Below are 20192 nucleotides of genomic sequence, written 5' to 3'. Positions count from 1 at the left end.
ACCGAATATTTTTATGGAGATCATATCCCATAGCTGATACGAGTACTGTAGTTCTGGTTGTGGAGAGACATTCTCTTAATAAAAAGGCTGTCCAGACCAGCCTAGTGACCAACAACAACAACAACAAGCTCACACATGCTACATTAATGAGACTAAATGATACTGTCTGAAAATTGCATACATACTTTATACCTTTTTCCCACATGCTGCTGGCTGCTGAGCCAGGGTTCCCTGACAATGCAATCAGTCGCTGGCTTGGACTCAAATAATCAGCCCTGAGTGAGCTGTATTAATAAAGCAGAAGATATGTTCAAGGTTATTACTGCTTATACAGACAGCGCGCCGCTCGCTGTGACTGAGAGCGAAAGTCAGTGTAAATTATTGAGGGAGAGAAATATGAGATTCGCATATCACTTTTCTCACCAGCATGAAATCTGGTGAACTGCATCTCTGACAATGAGCAGTTCCAATATAGGTGTTATTTACTCTGATTTGTGATAGGATGTGGGGGGTGTTTTCATACCCTCTTGCCGCACTCGGCATGCTAAACCTCACACTGTAAGAAATTTAAAGACTGCAGCATTGTTCACATCATCCTTTCACTGATCTATCCAATAATGAGAACTGGCTGATACCATAAAATTTAGTTATGATATGTGGTGGACAGCTTCACGTCATGATTTGAGGTGAATGGATCATTAATAGCTATCACCAACTGATTTTCCGACATTTGATGTTTTTATTTCTAATTTACAATTAATAGTAAAGAAATGTTTTGTTTAGTTTTTTTGTATAGTTTTTTGTTTTTTGTGCTCAGAACATAATCACATTAGACTGATCTGTTTTATTGGTATCAGTCCAGTTAATATCAGTATCTGTCTTCAAAATTTAGTGCACCAGTAGAGACTGTGTAGAGCAGAGGAGCCCAAATCAAGAGCACACAGTTTGACCAATCAACTGTCTGAAGACTGAGATCAGTTGATTAAATGAGTCAAGTCTGGTGTGCTGCTGCTTGGTTGGAACCAAAACCTGCAGCCACACGGCCCTTTGTGGAACAGTTTGGACACCTCTGGTGTAGAATGTCTCGATTTTACTGGAGGAAGCTGTGAGACATCTATACACTAACATTATCTCTGCAATTAAGAAGAAATTTGTTTGGCTTCTGAACATCAAGTTGTAAAGACACGGGGGGAAAGAAAAACATGTATCAGTCTGTTTTCTTTTTGATTCTTCATAATTATACTGCAGCACATCAACTAAGGGACCAAATGCGCGACCTCACTTAAACAAGTTTTGCTGGCCAGTGGCTATAATTGACCTGAATGGCTTTGCAAGTCATAAGATACACATGAATTAAGAGATAGTTAATTGCATCATTCAAAAATACACTGTGGCCTCAGGCTTTTTGCTCTCTGTTTCAGTCTTATCAAGCTTTTTCTAAAGCACTCTACAAAAGCCCAGCTCCTTTTCACCTTTCACCTTTTCACTAATCAACTTCGAAAGTTTATTTCACAGGAAATATGCAGTGTCATCTCTGCATGGGCAGGATGGCAGCGTACCGCATCCATTAAATCCTCATACATTTTTTAACAAGCACTGTTTTCCAAACAGTGTACTCTTGCAAATACAAACAGAATACACCTTTCACCAAGATGCTGAGTGACTCCTGATATTAAGACTTTAATTAGTAGCCAGCTCCCTGAGAGCTTAGGAACACTGAGCTGTGATGTGTTAAGCAGCATCATAACTTTCATTCTTCAGGTCACTAACTGTATGTTTCAAAGAACATTTGCAATCCCAAGAGGTAGATATTAGTTTCTCTTTTTAGAATTTTTTATCAGGGTTTCCTCATCTGCACCCCGCTGAAGAAGGCCGCTGTCTAACAGGGAATTCGTGGATGTGCTGCCCAGACAGTCGCTTTCTTCTGATTAGCCTTAAGAGACACTCTCTGCCTCCCTAAACAGCCCTGCCCAGTAAAGCCCTATGTGGATTATAATGAAGACACAATATCCACAAGGCCATGGACCTGCTGGCCCCTTCTCTCATCGTGCCTGTTCAGTGATGTTCCCGCCATACGAAACGCAGCCAGCTTGGAGGCTGAGTTATCCTCAGGTGTCTCGTAGCTCAGTCTTTTGACAAGTCAGCAGAGTGCATGCTCATAGTGGGAATTATCGGGTCTCTGTAAATAATATTAAAAAGAGTATGGTCCACGCCTGCTCTACATGAAAAGTGCCCTGAGATAACTTCTGTTATGATTTAGCGCTACATAAATAAAACTGACTTGACTTCACTCAGCAGAGGATAAATGTTGGGTGTGAGGGGTTTCCCACGGTTCAACAGATGATGAGGCAGTATGTAAGGTCAGTTTTAAGATACTTGGACTTTACTTGAGTATTTCTTCAGCATCTATGCTGCTTTATACTTTCCTGTACTCCATTCTACAACAAAGAGATTTATCTTGTGACTCCTTTCATCTAACAAAACGTCATTTTTATTTATTATTCCTTTAACGTGCTCGAGTGTGGAGTTACGCCTCAGGCTGCACTACAACTGACGTGCATTTCCGCCAAAATGTAATTGCATGCTGGGACTACATCGGCTACGGAGAAACCACATGGAGCCCATTAGAACTGTGATGGCAGGTGTGTGCTTCCAGTGTCTTTACCTGCAAGTTGATGATGCCGGTGGTGGTGTCGATTTTTGTTAGTAAAGATACCAATAAGTTGAAGAAAGGCTCGGTAATCTTCTGCTTTTCAGAAAAACACAAACCTTCTACTCACAGACATCACTGCTCTCCAACACAGTAAGTGAAAAACATAAACAAAGCAATTGCGAGGCAGCGGTCTGCACATGGGTCGAGGGGGTGAAATCTGATGTTGAACTATAAATCAAAAAGCACACTGTAGAACTCTATGACAGGACCTCCATTAACCCCCCTGTGTCAACAAACCAGGCCTTTGGTGAATACAGTGTGAGCGTGATATAGGAGTGATGACCAAATCTATAAACATTAGACACAAGTTGTGATAAACTGGAACTTTCATTTAATATATATTATCTCATCACCTTTAAAGCCAGTAATCTGTAGTTGATCAAAGGATTTTAGCACAGGATGTAAAGCTTTCGATCATATCACATGATCTTCTTCAGCATTTATTAGTAATAAATAATTTGTATTCACGAAGACTTATTTTACCAGCTGCCTACTCAGGTGCAAAAACACCTCATATACATACATATACATGCCTTTTTCATGCCACACCATTTAAGCTTAAAAACAGTGGGCTTTACATGTGTTCCTGGGATTAAAAGCTCAGTAAGGTACAAATAACTTCTTAAAGTCCACGTGCCATTTCAGAAGTTATATTTACTAAGGACTGTCACAAATGACATTTCCCACTGAAGCCCATTATGACGTGTAAAAACCACTGAACGGCACCTGTGCTGTGAGAGCCTTGGTCACCTTGGTCTGTGCAAATGTGGTGAAGGGAATTTTTCAATGACTTTACTGTGAAAGGCTTAGCCTTTAACAAGAAAATGAATACACAGGATGAAGAAAAGGATCACTGCAGCTTGGGACTTTTGTACAGGCGCCACAGTTGAGACAGCCAGCAGCGATTTGACAAAGATTTTCTTGTTATTATTCCTTGTCATACATATTCATGGCCTGAACACACAGGGGGCAGGTGCACGGATCTACCAGGGATGAGGTCATAGTATTATAATAGGAAGACAGAGGACAGCGGGGGGTGCATTAGCTGGGACACTGGGAAATCACAGCCTTCTGACTGCAGCCTCTCCTCAGGGTGACAGTGGATCGTTTCACTCTGGGCCGGTAGCCAGGAAGCAGGTCCTTTAGCACAGAGCACAAAGAGCAAGATGGATGGGATCCGATGATTCGCCACTGCAATGGCAACTTATTATCAATCAGATCTGAGCCTGTTGTGGTGGAGGGGGGGACAAAAAAAGCAAATAATTAGTACAATTCATGAAGAAATCATCTGAGGAAAAATGTGGACCCTGAGATGCAGCACATTCCATCATTATACCAAATGCTAATAATGGATTCAAATGGGTAAATTACGCCTGTGAGTATTAAAATGTAGCAGCGTTACTGATTAATGCATGCTCTGAAGTGTGATATTATTTTAGTTAAAAAAAAAAAAAAAGAAAGGGAAAAAAACGTGCAGTGGCTCTTTATCACTGCTTTAGCTAATTGTGCTCCCCTTGTAACATGATTTCCTACAAATGAGAGTGTGAGGAAGAGTGGGGTTATGTGCCAGAAGATGCATTGTCTTCCTTTAAATGCCCCATTAAGCTCAAGCTAAAGGATTATGAGAGTCCTCTTTAGTTAGCCTATTCCTCACCCTGACATGCCATCTTTTATGGGTATCCCTGCCGTCAAGGCTCTCTGAACTGTGTTTAAACAAGGCGAGGGCCTTGCAGGAGTGAAAAAAAAAAAAAAAGAAAGAAATTATGTGCAATGTCTGAAAACTCTCTACTGAAAAAGTGCTGAGTTTTTTGTTTTTCTTTTATTTTTAGCAAGGTGTCAAATGCAAGGTACAAACCTTACCTGAGTCATTCTCCCATTAATCCAAAACAGTTTTTGCGTCTCGATCTGTAACGTCATTTCTTTGCCAAAGCAAGGCTCTGTCGAAGAAGCTGACAGGGGTGGAAGGGGTTGGGGGGGGGGGGCTGTAGGATTTAAATAAAATAGATGTGTCCGCTTCTATTTTTACCCTCCTAATTGGAAACTGATCTGCACAATGGCAGTTTTCATGAAGATGTTGCAGAAGAGGATTAGCTTTCAAATGGTACCAAAGGTCGTCAGGCTTAGTGGGATTCCACGAGTCATCCAGAGTACGAATGTGTTGTCATCAAGAGTTGGTGGTAGCTTTAAAAGAGACGCTGGGGGTTTTACTGTCTAAAGGGAAAGAGGCTAAATCAGAGTGTGTTGCCTTCCATTAGCTCAAGGTTGAACAGTGGCCACTTACAGTATGTCCTGCTTTTTTTTTTTTTAATCAACAGTGAAAGTTTGTTTCCCCATTAAACAGCAGAAAGAGCAACATCGTTTTATGAGTCCATGAGCCCATCACCACGTTATGATTTCCTGGACAGAAACACACAAAATCTTCAGTCCGTCTGTCTTAAAGCCTGACTTCTCTCTTTATAGCACTCTCATTTAAACGTGAAACAAATGATCCACATCATTTCCAGGTCTGGAGAACAGTTGAAATGAGCTGTGTTTGTACTACACCTTTTGTAATCTCTGAACCATCAATGACAGACATCGATCTCTGTCCCCCCCCAAGATCATTCTCTCATCAATAAAGGAGCAGAGCGGTCAATGATCTGAGGCCAAACTACCGCTAACTACGCTTGAGTGCCAAATTTACCCGTGGAAACACTGGATGTACCCGGGACTAACTGCTGCACTGTCTCTAATGAGCAGCTCTGTGGTAATCAGTAAAGCAGAAATGCCTGATGAAACAGGATCACTCACCACATTTCATCTCCATCTGTGTTCACATTAGCTGCAGCTGCAGGAAAGTATGAATTCCAATGAACATGATTTCAAGAAGTCACATGCCTGCGGCACAGAATACGGTAGACCCTCTTACACTAGGTTGTAGTTTGTAGTATATGTTTGTTTTTGTTTGTTTGTTTTTTTTTAATGTGTGGATTTTGTAATACATTTACATGTTTTACATAATGAGGCAGTTGTGGTTCAGGAAGGTAGAGCAGGTCGTCCACTGAGCTTGTAGTGTAACCCTGAATTTTTCTAAACATCACTCAGATGAGCTGTATGCGTGAACGGAAACGTGCTGATCAGATGAACCCGACATTAAACTGATATAGCAGGAATACACAAACCTGTCGCTGGAGAAAACAAAACAACAGCTTCACAAGTTCATGATGCAAAACATGTGCAGACCGTAGAGCTGGCAGTGGACTTGTGCAGGTGCAAAATGGTTAAGAAGAGCAGTTCTGTTCTGGGATGTGACTTCAACTTTAATTTGAACTTATTTTGAGTTTATTTTACTTTTGTATTTACTTATTTTGTTAATTACTTCAGTGCACTCATTTTTAGTGATGCTCTTTATATTGCAATATCCCTGTTGCTGATGTAGCACTGCAGATTTCCCTGCTGTGGGATTAATAAAGGATTATCTTATCTTATTAATACAATAATGCACTTATGTACAACTAATGACTTATTTAAAGTATGGCCAACATTGTGAGAAAATCCCATTGGTCATTTGTGCATATTATGACCCACAGTTTTTTTGTTTTCTGTCGTCTGATGGCTGTAGTAATAGTAGTGTAGTAATCACGGTGGGAGCAAAGGAGGAAGTCAGGTCATGTTATAGTGTCAAAAATCCTCATAGGGAGGGGGTAAGGTTGATCCACTATTCCATCAGGGAGTGATAACAAATGACCTGTTTGGTTGTTTAGGTTGCAGGACTCTTTGAACGTTATTGTCACTCAACCTATTAACACTGAATAATTATGTATATGTCATAGAATATACCACTGTAGCCTCAGGGCAAGTAGGTTGTGGCTTCAAACCTCAGTTTGCTCAGAGCCTTTCTGTGTGGAGTTTGCATGTTCTCCCTGTGCCTGCATGGGTTTCCTCTGGTTTCCTCCCACATGTATTTTACACCCACCTACAAGAACATAGTCTGTTTTTTTTTTTTGTTTGTTTGTTTTTTTTGGCATGTTTTAACATTATGTGGCAGTGGTTACATTATCAGTTGCTGTAGAGCAGTTTCAGTGTTCCTACGAAAAAAGGAAACCAGAAAGGATTCTATGCTTGTAAGGTTAACAGGCAGTGTCTCTCTCTCTCTCTCTCTCTCTCTCTCACACACACATAGACAAACAGTCTAACTCCAAGGCCAAAGCAGAAAACAGCTTGTTGTACACTGAGTGTTACAGTGTATTCCCTTACCCAACACTTGTGTACATGAAAAACAACACTTTCCATAGACCCCAAGCGCTAATTATAACATAGCAAGAAGTGTATTTATTTGTTTTGCTCACTGTGCTACAGCACCGTGCTTTCTGGCTGCCATATAAGCTTCATTATCCCCATGCTTATGGAGTGGTTTTTGGAAGTGGGTGAGTTGTCAGGCAGCTTTGAAAATCCCCAGCTTTTGGCTGCTCTTGACACTCTGGTTGAACTCGTCCTATTAACGCTGGATTACTGTGGAGAGGCCGTGTTTCCTTGACAAGGGAGTAGAGCAGAGCATTTGAGCAGGGATGATTTCATCTTGCAATTTTTAATTGCTCTAGCATCTATTGATGCACTCTCAAGCTGCGCCAAGCAGCTTTGCAGATTCCCTGGGAAGAGGAAAAAAAAAAAAAAAGTCAAGGTACAGCAGAAATGGCTGATACCATGTACTGAAGCTTTACAGCTGCGACATCAAAGTTTTATGGTCTCAGGATAAACAGATCCCTCTCTAGCTATAATATAGTTTCTACAAACATCTGCCAAATCTTGCCATTTCAAGGGAGCTTTTGTCTTTATGCTCACAGACAGTCATGCATGAGCATTACAGAGTTTAAATCTGGAACTAAATGAGTTCGTCTGAAGTACAGCGATGATCGTGATCACTGGGAAGACAGAATAAAGTCAACATTAGCTTCTCTGCTGGTGGCAGTCTTGTGACCTAGATATATTTGGCATTTAATGGAGACTTAATAGATAAAGCATTTTACAGCAAAATATGTTTTAATTTCATTATTTGTCCATTATTCAAATAGTTTGTTGTTCTGTAGTGTGTAACAGTTGTGAGAGACACAGTAAGTCATCAGTCTGCGCACGGCTGTTCCTCAGATGTTGAGTCACGCCTGTTGCATATGGCTCCTACGTGGCTTCCAGGCCCCTGTGAATGTGCAGTCTCACTGGGCCCCATACATCCAGTCTCATTCAGGTACAAGTAACGCAGAAACACACACACTTTCAGCCACTGTCAGCAGTGTGATCAGTAGTTAACTGTGTAAACCAGCTTTGAGAAGAACAGGATCTCAAAGCGCTGTCCAAGGTGCTGAATGTGGAGCTGCCCTGGACATTCCTCACCATTCAGCAATAATCATTATTATTCATTAAGCTTCATTTGCCTATATATAAGTAATTTCTCCCCCTGGAAAACACACTTCCACAATGTCTTAATAGCATACATACAGACATTTTCACTATTTTATATTATAAGAATAAAGCGTCTTGCTGGAAACCTGTGAAATTATTGTTTAGACTGAGAAAAATTGACTTGTACGATGTTTCTTTGGGGTCCTCCACATTCCAGATTATCCCTTTTTGAAGATATGAGTAAAGGAAATGGACTGAGATGAGAAGCCCCCATCCACATAGGGCACGAGGGGATCACCGAGGGGGTTTGACGAGTATGGAAATGATGTGAATCGTATGCTGTGGCCTTCGCAGTCACCAGATCTGAACCCAGTTGGAGTCACTCACAGCTGGCAGAGTGTGTGGGTAGTACCTTCATCAATTATTAAAACCCTCTGACATGGCACCAGGATTTCATGGTAACTGACCTTAATGCTTTCAGCGAGCTGCCACCCCCCCCAGCACACACACACTTTCCACTGTTTTCTACCTCTACTACATACTCTGTTACTGTTAAGTGGGACGTTGTGGAAGTTAACAGGGTACCGTCTGCAGCATTGTAGTCGAGCAGTTTTCCTGTCTGCAATTAGGAGCCAGCATTAGGAGAGGAAAAAAAAATAAAACACAAGAAAACAAAGCTCTTGTTAGAATTTGTATGCTGTACGTATCAATTCAGAGCACATTATCTGTTCATGACCAAATAATGTATTCCTATTCAGTTACAGCCCATTACCTTTTTGTTCTAGATCCTGGTTGCTGAGTGCTGGAGACACCAACACCAAGGTCCCTCCGCTCCAGTCTTCTCAGCCCTGCTAAGAGAGATGAATGGTTAGCTCAGTGCCCTTGTCTGTTGTCAGTTAAGTTTGTTTTTTGTCTGTCAGTTCTGAAGACTTTATTGTTTTGTATTTACCTAAAAGTGAAAATGGGTTTCAGTTGTATTTCTTGTTTATTATAAACTCAGAAGTATAAAAATAAAAGCTACTGAAACATGTTGCTGACGACTTCCATTCCTTTGGTGCTTACTTCCACTTGGCTGTAAAACCAGAGAGAGGCAATTAGAAAAGCAAGGGAAAATCAAATCAACACCATTACAGAAGTATTTAATGGACATACATACATGGTACACACATGTTCTCTAAGACTGAGAATCAGTCTTGAAAAACTGATTCTTTTCTCTTCCCTTTCATTAGATGAAGCCTTGTTGCATGATTTTATCACCTGTCACATCTTCATTAGAAACATTAGCTTGCCTGTATGTGAATATAGGTTCTCATACACAACCACAGGTACATTTAAAGCTCCAGCAGCAATGAAAACCAGGAGACAACACAGCCAGATCCAGTTCGCATTAGAGCTAACGTTTTGCTTTTTGGAAAGACATTATTGCCAGAAAGCTTTTCTAGAGTTCCAACCATCAACATCATCACAATTACTGCTTCTAGAAGCAAACTATTTTCGTCCAACCCTATTGCAGGACTGGACTAAACACAAAAAATTGCTTCTTGAGGGCCTCACCACGTTGAGGGGGGGGGGACCCTAGGACATTAACTCGGCTATTCCCCACACTGTGATTGCCCCAGTGTGATTCAGTGATAATTCACCCTTATCCTCAAATCTCTCACACACTGATGACTAAAAATAAGCACTCCATTCTGTGAAGGGCAATTTTTCCAATTTTCCTATAAACTCGGGGCTAACAACCACCGCGGGGCTGCAGGTTGATTATCACACATCACCAATAACAATAATGGCATAAAGTCTGAGAGATTCAATTTTACTCCTCATGATTTATTTGTGGTTTAATGATTTAAAAAAAAACCAGCCTGGTTAAAAAACATTAAAGCTCATACCACTAGCAATTATGAGGCGGTGCAATTTACCCCTGACGATTGGCTAAGCTATCGTTTCAGTTCTGTTCTGCTGAACCTCATGCCAGCAATAATTGATATGAGTCTTGTTGACTCTGGCATCCTCAAAGCAGCAATGATTATCTGATGTTTGTTTGCTCAGTCACATTGTGCAATTGTGGATTCAGTGATTTACTTTTTTTTTTTTTAATATCCCTAGGTGAGCGCTGCCTTTGCTTGTTAGACCACCAGACTGAGGCATGCATGTTTTATTTTCTGCTTCTGTATCATCATCGTTTAAAGTACCTGTTTGCTCAGAGTTGAGAGCTGGTTCCAACCCTGCAGAGGTGAGACTGAGTGCAGACCTGGCTATTAGTCATTCGACAGAAGATACAGTACAACCTTGGCAAAGTACAAGTACCTGAGATACAAGAGAGACTGTCATGACTGTAGTACTCAGCTACAAATAAAGCTCAGTGACGTAGACCAGCACTTTGAGCTGAGGTGTTCACAGAAGTGGAATGATGAGACACTTAAGTCATGTAAGTGTTTCATGTGCTCACACCTTGTAAACAGCAGCTAGACAAAAGAGTTGGTTTGACAGCAGTGTGGATTAGTGGTGTCTGTGGCCCCCCCGAGAGCCGAGGGTTATGTTCGATTTGCTTCCTTGGGCTCTTCAACACTAACCTATGCACCTACCATGTCACAGTTATCATGATGTTTTCCAAAAAGGACTTCTAAGTTTTCTTTTAGTTTCTCTAGGGTCTCTTCTTTTTCTATTTACAAAAAACAAAACAAAAAAACAGAACAGATTCAGAATCATCACTAATGCTTATCTGTATACCAACAGGGACTCAACAAATATTGCAAGTTAAAAAAAAAAATAGATAAATAAAATAAAATAATCAATGTAAATATTGTATTCAGAAAGGTTAAATTTTTAATAGTGGAATTTAATTTTAGAGGCAGTGGATGTGAACTCTTAGAAAACTCTGTAATTCAGTGAAAATAAAAATACAAAGAGCAAACAGAGAAAAACTGAGAGAACTGGACAAACTCCATACACACAGGTACAGGAGATTTAATTTTTGTTTTTCTGCAGGTACAGAACCTCCTTGGTTCTCCTCCTGTGGGATTTTTTCGGGATCATAGGACTAACAATTGCTTTGAGTTTTCACTGTCTGGTCATTTGGCCATTACCACATCTGGACACAATGAAAGTGTGACATACATTTGGCCATTACCACATCTGGACACAATGAAAGTGTGACGGCGGTAATAACTAAAATAACTTGCTTACCAGAATGTTATATATGAACAGTCCATTGCCAAAGGTTGATCAAGAAATTTGCACTTGAGCTGTGGTGTCTTTTTACTTTATATTCCCTTGAAAACAGAGGAGAATTCAAGAGTTTTGTGTCAAACACAGACGGTAGCAAATACAACACAATACAATACAAAGCTACCACTGTCTGTTTACAGCACAGCCAAACAAACAGCAGGCAGAGAATAATCATCATGCTGTCAAATGTAACTAAGTGCATGTACTCAAGTACTTGAGAATTTCCATGTTACGCAACTTTGTACTTAAGATATATCTAAACATTTGCTTGAGCACTATTGTCAATGCAAGACCTTTAGCTGACATTTAGCACAGTATTTATAGCCTGCGGAACAGCCACATTTGCATAGGTAGAGAATCTGAACATTTTTTTTTTTCCAACACGAAGCAGGGTAATACTGAACTCATCATCACATGTTGTCCTCCACATTAACCTGAACTGCACACATGTACTGAGTTTTGTGTGTCACTTCAGCCCCAGTATGTGCATGTGTTGTGTCCTGTGAATCCTGTGTATCACTGTGCAGCCTGTATCCATGAAACGAGTAATGAAAATAATGAAAACTGCCAGAGACACAGCTTCCAAATGAATAAAATGAGCCCACCAGAATAATAAATAGCACCAAAAAATGTGCAATTGTGGTAACATGAAATTCTTAGGCATCATAAGTTTGATGAATAATGACTTAAAACTCCCTGCAGAACCCTGCAATTTCCTCATTGTGCAATTGTAGAAAATGATGAGTGGGACTGTTCGGTGTATTGACTGTTGGCAGTAAGTATCGCAGTAGAGCCGCTTAGTTGAATGTATCATCCTCCTGGCTGTGCAGGATCACAGAGCTTGGACAGAGTCATGGAGTGAAACTGCGTTGATGAAACATCACAGTCCTCCCTCGAGGTCAGGATCAAGGTCATCTCCTTTATCTGGCAAAGAGAAAACAGATGTGCAGCCACACACAAACCCAGGACTGGGATACATATATATCACCAGAGTCATCTACATAAATTCACATGCAAAAAAAATAAATAGCAGAACAAGAAATGTCTATTTGAAAAAAGGAAAAACCTGTTTAGACTCTACATTAAACAGAGACTGTAAACCTGCTTTTGTTCTCATCTCTTTGAATTAAGCAACTTAGATGACCCTGCCTGTATGTGTGTGTCTGCGGTTGGGTCAGTACGATGGCCGGGACAGTACGATGTGGCCTGATATGGACTCGGCAGCCTACTTTCTTCCCAGGAGGACTTTGAGGCAACAAAAGACGCTGTCTTTCATGAAGAGCTAGACTTCCTCAGGATGCTGGCTTTATTTTGGAAGCAGAACCTAGGAGGTAGCCTTCAACAGGTGGAAAGCCCACACCAACAACAATGCTCCACATCTGGTTTTTCCTGAGCCTGTCACCACAACCATCTGTCCAGCCATGCTGCTACCAGCCTTCACCCCATTCTCCTGCCTGATTCTGCCTATGGGGACAATCACCAGTCACCTTTCCTGGGAACCTGCCTCACCACTTTCAGGGGGGGGGGGGGGGGGTATCCTTGTGTGGAAGAGAGGGGGTGTGGTCCCCATCATTGCCCACAACCTCCTCAAAACCAACAATCATCAGCCAACATCCTGTAGTATTTCCTTTAACTCTCAATCAATCACTGCATAGCACAAAACCAATTAATAATCATTACTTCTTTCCTCTGTACATATTAGTTATTTCCATGGCTCCTCAGCTAAAGAGCATTGTTTTAACCAACTGGCAAGCAGTTATTGGGTTTTAACTGTGAACCTACCTTTAGGTCATGTATAGCTGTGTGAAGCTATTGTTCACCCGCAGTTGAGGTCTTTTCAGATCAGAACCTGAGGTGTTGTAACCTCCCGTATATTATAATATTTTGTATTATGCTAATGTTCACATCTAATTGTTCGCACAAGGGTTAGCGGGCGCGCCCTTGACTCTGAGCTGACCTTTCAGTTAGCCAATAAGCCATTTTGCTCTGCTCGTATTAATGTTGGAGATTTATATTCTTATAATGGAGGGGCCTCCACAGCAGCATTACTCACAGTGATTAGTGACTAATGACTGACTGCCAACCTGTGTTGCGGTAATGCATTCCACTGATTGATTGTGGTCAACCCTGTTTGGGAAGTCAGCCAAAGAAGAAAAAAAAAAAAGTTTATTAGTAAAGCCATATTAATTAACAAGTTACAGGAAATTAATCTAGGGAGGAAGGTTCACTAATCTCCTCACTATGATCTCATTTTTATCATACCAAAGCCAATGACAAAAGAAAAAGTAATACTGTAGCAGGCTTGTCGCTGGATTTTTACAATTACATATGAGGGATTTTCAGATCCCCAAACAGATATTGCTCTAAAATGTCATTGGTGAGCTATGGTTGGCTTGTAAGAGGAGGAGGGAGTGGCTATAACCAGTCGCCCCTCTCCCCTTGGACCAAGTCGTTATTACCTTTCCTTTCTGGGTGGATGGGGTGTACGTGGGAGCTCTCGGGAAGAAGAAAGTGTTCAATTTTGAAGAATGATTGTATGTCCAACTCTGTCTGAAGGCACTTAGGCTCTGGATACTTGTTGATAGAAAGAAGCCAGGTTAAGGAAAGCTGGGGATTATCTGCGGAGTCGCTTAAGGCTATCATTTACCTAGCAGTGAATCAGCGGCCAATCTAGATGTTACCCCTAAACAGACTGAGGGAGAATTGCAGGGTTTATGTGTAGCTTTCTGCAGCCGGATGGATTTGCACTACCTGCACTTTAATAAAAAAAAACGCTCATTCCTGCGGAGAAAATCATTAAGCGTCTCTCATCCACAGATGCCTGTCTCTCATCTGTGGCGCAGTGTCCTCTGACTCCTCACATTTTTCACCGGCGGTCCTGGCTTTTATAAACACGCACAGCCTTATGCAAATGATACAGAGTGAAAAACAGCAATTTTGGAACACTTACAGCGCTAGAATGATAACTTCCACTGTCAGCTTGAAGGCTCACTGTATTAAGCCAACAATATGAGACAATTTGCTCTGTCACTCAGTGCAAAATTGCCCCAATCATGACTTCTAACACTTAAAAGAGCAATAAGAAAGATTTTTATTACTCTATAACAGAAAATGACTGCAATATATCTGCAGGAGTTTGATGGAGTTTTAGATTTATTGCAATGACTCAGTAATTACTAGGCCAGATACTGACATTTCTGGTTTGCACATTCTGGCCTTTACTTCTTTTTGAAAAGAAGCATTTTGATTTGTTATATGTGATATATTACATGTTCAGGATATATTTATGTTTGCTCTCTGCACTAATTGCGTAGATTAACCTCCTGTATGTAAAAAAAAATGCAGCTGTTTGCGTTTACTAATGTGCATCACAAAAATTCTAAGAGGGCACAACCTTTGTTGGCTTGGGACCTCTTTATATGTAATTTATCAAATCTGTGAAGTAGATTTTTTTTCCTTTTGTTTTTGGAAAGGCTGTAAAGTCTCTAACACAGTTTATTAGTCGTTGCAGTCACATTTCTAACTGTATTGTAATTAAACACGTTTCTTGTCTTTCCCTTTGTATCTGCAGCTGCTGATTTAACAAACTTGTCAATGCACCATTAAGGGGGGGGGGGGGCATAATGAGCGTGTTCTGTTGTGCCAGTTTTGGGTCTGGTATCTAGTTATAATACATCCACCCACCGAGAACTCCTCCCTTTGTGAACTCTGTCAGTCCAGAACCGTGTCACAGTACCGTCCTTTGTTCCGATTGTGGATTATGAGTATTTACTGAAAAAGAAATGACAACAAAGATCAGATCTGTCAGCTACACCAATCCCCAGGTTAGTCAAACTTATTTAGATCAATTTAAAGCAAATGGTAAAATTATTACCCAAACTGTCTGCTGTAAACATCCATCACAGCTCATAAACTGTCTGCCTGGTTCAGCTTTGACTCACCAAACTTCCCGTCTGCACGGTTTTCTTGTGCAATAAAGGATCATGGGCAACATTTTGAGTGTGTTCACTTTCAGTTTTGTCTCCAGATAAAGTGGTTCAGATAATCTGGAAAAACTCTTGTCTGATTGATTGACAACTTATTTATTATCCTGCCTTACTTCTTTTATTGATGTCTCTGTGTTTCCAGGTCTCAGCAGTTACTTTGGTGAGTGCAGTGTTAGTACAGAGTGAGAAGCCAGAGTTATCCCTTCATTTTCTAGTAGTTGATATAATAAATGAAAGTCTGGTTACTCCCAGTTTATACCTACACTCAGAGACTGAAACACAATTCAAATAATGAAAAACAGCTCTCTGGCAGCACAGCAGCATTTTTAAGAAACCCTCTCAACAGCTCTGCAGGCATAATGCCACTGCAGGAAACAGGCAAACTTGTCAACTTATTGACAGCTCATTTAATAAAGTGAGACAATAAAGACCTGGGTAGACACTTCATCAGCTGGGGCCGTCCTACCCAAAAAATGCATGAACGGCGTCCTCCCAAGGACAGAGGTGCTGCCTGTCAAGATAGCCAGAGCGCTGTCAAAGTCTCCAAACTTTCTTTTTCTGGAAAAAAGCACAATATATTAGCAGCCCCTCACAGTCTGTCCAGGATCAGATACAGCTACACTGGCGCCTCAGGACTACCTCTGATTCTCAGACACCAGCAATCAGGAGCTTTGGAGTCCAAATGTTTTAGTCACACACATTAAAAGTGACTGAGCCACATACATAAGGTGTTAGGACCACAAACTTGTACAACTGGTTCTCCCATATCCTCATGTTTTAGGTGCCTGTAATGGAAAGCCCCTCACATAATAGTGTGTATCCTACAGTGATTTATATTGTGGATGTTTGTATCAATTTGTGGACCCTCAAAAATCTTGGCTGTACCAAGCCCTTGTCAGTATCAGTTTGTTGTGATGTGTTCATAGATCTCATACATCATCCTAGTCGCCAATAACCACAACAGTTCTCTGTTTGTGAGTATGTGTGTCTAGCAGACTGGGGTTTTTTAGTTGCACAACATTTGTTGGCCGCAGAGCTTTCTGGCTCTGGAGGCTGAAATAATCTCATAGGAGTTCAACCTCAACTGCTGAAGCCAAAGAACCACAAGGTCTTGAATCTGAAAGTTTGCAGCTAGAAACTAACTTTCACAGCTGGATGGCAAAGAATAAACCCTGAATGAACTGAAATAATTCAAACTTACTATTACTAAATGACTATTGCATTCATATAACAATATAATTGTATAATGATTTGCAGCAACAGCATTAACCCCTCATGTTCACTACATGCAGAGAGTAGTACTTCAATGAGGAGAGACTACAAGGAACAAAAGGAATGAGAAAGTTTGAAGGAATATTATTGAACATAGGTAGAATTAACTTTTGGCGCTTAGGCCAGGGCAGGAAGCAGATGCCCGTGGGAAGTGATCTTGATGATTAGACGCTTCAGGGCCGGCCCATGCTATAGGCAAATGCTAATGGTGCCGAGGCCCGGCCCTAACCAATTTGGTGCCCTAGGCAAAATTTTAGGTGATGCCCCCCTTGCATCACAGTAAATTCCACTGCTAGTGTACATATGCTCAGAATAAACTGAATAGCTTTCTCTTAGACATTCTTTTATTTAAAAAAAAAAAAATTGCACATTCAAAATACTTAGAACAGTGTAAACGAGTGATAAAAATTAACTTGTACATAGAATATAAATAAGGCACTGCACAAAATAAGATATTAAAAACCAGTGTGCACAAAAATTACAAGAATTTTAAAACAAATAAAAAAAGTGTTCTTACCTCTAGGGGTGTTTTTTGGTACTGGATTGGGTTGCAGAGGTGGAGGCGGCAGGAGGATTGGCAAGGGTGGGACTGAGGAATCTCAGCAGTGAATCTGAAGAGAGGAGTATGTGAATGTGGTAAACTGAATGTTACTGAATGATAACCTCTGAAATGTAATGATACAGCTAGAGAATTAGAACCAGAGAATAAGAAGCTGAGCCACGAGCTGTACGCATGTTGAGCTGTAGACAACAAACAGCATCAAGTCAAAGAAAGACATTCATTCATGTGGTAATTGCTTCAAGCGAAGGATATCACAGTAACACCAGTCTTATAATAAACACATGATTTCAAGAATAAAATAAAATGAAATAATATAAATGAAAAACACGAAGAAATGCATGCACAATGTAGACTGTGCCGTACAGTATAATATGCAATGGACTTTTTCTGATATGTAAATTAAATTAGTAATTCATATAGGCCTATTAGTAATGACGTCATATGTCATTACTGTGAAATGCTAATTGTCAGAATGCAAAGAATCAATAAACTGCAGTATAATATAGCATGTGGGAATGTACACTGATATAAAGTTTAACACTATAAACACACTTTAGACAATATTAATTAACACAACAAACAGCTAGCCTAGGCTTACACCTATAATATATGAAGGAGTGGGAAATGAATAGCATTTTGATTAACTATTACAAGCTGGGAAAACATGAGCTAACCTGATATCAAAATGCGAACAAATTTAACACACGCTGAATAAATCTAATATTTACACACTTACCTGAAGAAGGTAAGGTGGAAGTAGTTACATTACTATTTTCCATAACAGCTTAGGCACTTCCATAACATAAACTGACGTTAGCCTAGTGCTGGCTACTTATTGATTAATTATGTTATGCTAATGGTTAATGACGTTTTCAGTCATTGTTCTGCACTGCAACAGAAAAATAATATCATGACACCATCTTTACTGTAACATTACCTCTGTCTTTGACGCGTTTTTCCTCCTCTTCTTTAAATTTTTTCCTCCCCTGGGCACCAGACAGTTTGGGGCGTTTTGACATTGTCCAATTTCACCTGTCCCCATTAGCATTTGCCTATACTGCCTATAGCACGGGCCGGCCCTGATGGCGCCGTTCCTCCAGGGGGCGCCAGAAATCGGGGGAAAAAAAACTTCCGCCCCCTTCCCCTTCCCCCCTCCTCCTCCTCCGACTAATCAGACTTCACCTGCTACTTGGGAAGGATGTTCGTTTTTTTGATAATACGTCAACAACAAGCTCATACAACGTGAAATTGGACAATAGCATGTCAAAACGCCCCAAACTGTCTTACAGTAAAAGAAAAGAAGAGGAGGAAAAACGCGACAAAGACAGAGGTAATGTTACAGTAAAGATGGTGTCATGATATTATTTTTCTGTTGCAGTGCAGAACAATGACTGATAACGTCATTAACCATTAGCATAACATAGCTAATCAATAAGTAGCCAGCACTAGGCTAACTGTTAACATCAGTTTATGTTATGGAAGTGCCTAAGCTGTTATGGAAAATAGTAATGTAACTACTTCCACCTTACCTTCTTCAGGTAAATGTGTAAATATTAGATTTATTCAGCGTGTGTTAAATTTGTTCGCATTTTGATATCAGGTTAGCTCATGTTTTCCCAGCTTGTAATAGTTAATCAAAATGCTATTCATTTCCCACTCCTTCATATATTATAGGTGTAAGCCTAGGCTAGCTGTTTGTTGTGTTAATTAATATTGTCTAAAGTGTGTTTATAGTGTTAAACTTTATATCAGTGTACATTCCCACCTGCTATATTATACTGAAGTTTATTGATTCTTTGCATTCTGACAATTAGCATTTCACAGTAATGACATATGACATCATTACTAATAGGCCTATATGAATTACTAATTTAATTTGCATATCAGAAAAAGTCCATTGCATATTATACTGTACGGCACAGTCTACATCGTGCATGTATTTCTTCATGTTTTTCATTTATATTATTTCATTTTATTTTATTCTTGAAATCATGTGTTTATTATAAGACTGGTGTTACTGTGATATCCTTCGCTTGAAGCAATTACCACATGAATGAATGAATGTCTTTCTTTGACTTGATGCTGTTTGTTGTCTACAGCTCAACATGCGTACAGCTCGTGGCTCAGCTTCTTATTCTCTGGTTCTAATTCTCTAGCTGTATCATTACATTTCAGAGGTTATCATTCAGTAACATTCAGTTTACCACACTCACATACGCCTCTCTTCAGATTCACTGCTGAGATTCCTCAGTCCCACCCTTGCCAATCCTCCTGCCGCCTCCACCTCTGCAACCCAATCCAGTACCAAAAAACACCCCTAGAGGTAAGAACACTTTTTATATTTTTTATTTGTATTAAAATTCTTGCAATTTTTGTGCACACTGGTTTTTAATATCTTATTTTGTGCAGTGCCTTATTTATATTCTATGTACAAGTTAATTTTTATCACTCGTTTACACTGTTCTAAGTATTTTGAATGTGCAATTTCTTTATTTAAATAAAAGAATGTCTAAGAGAAAGCTATTCAGTTTATTCTGAGTATATGTACACTAGCAGTGGAATTTACTGTGATGCAAGGGGGGCATCACCTAAAATTTTGCCTAGGGCAACAAATTGGTTAGGCCTGCGTGCAGGAAACCCCTCCCTCCAGAGCCAAGACACTGGTGGTGGTGATGAGAATGGGCTTGAGGTTGTGTCGAATTCTTGGGAGCCTTCAGAGAGGAGGGTTAGATTGGAGCTGGCCAGCGACCATCGTTGAGGTGGTGGAGGGGCGGAGGCGGGTCGTGAAGCGTAGCAACTCTGAAATGACAGCAGAGAAGGAGAGCACTTTCGAAGTTTAACAGCTAACCAGTGATTGGCTAGAGGTGTCACTATTTCTGCCCAATGTCCCAGAAAAACACTTGCTGACACGGACTCAGTTGACTCTTGCTTTTCAGCATTAGTGTGGCGTCCACCCAAATAAGCTGCCAATGCGGTTATTCTCATACATTTCTGAAAAGCACCAAAAAGCTGTGAGTCCACCACACTGAGGGAAGATGAGGTTGTAGTGTGAGCT

The sequence above is a fragment of the Toxotes jaculatrix genome, chromosome 19, assembly GCF_017976425.1.
Source record: "Toxotes jaculatrix isolate fToxJac2 chromosome 19, fToxJac2.pri, whole genome shotgun sequence".
In the NCBI taxonomy this organism is placed as follows: Eukaryota; Metazoa; Chordata; class Actinopteri; family Toxotidae; genus Toxotes; species Toxotes jaculatrix.
This window is presented reverse-complemented; position numbering follows the sequence as displayed.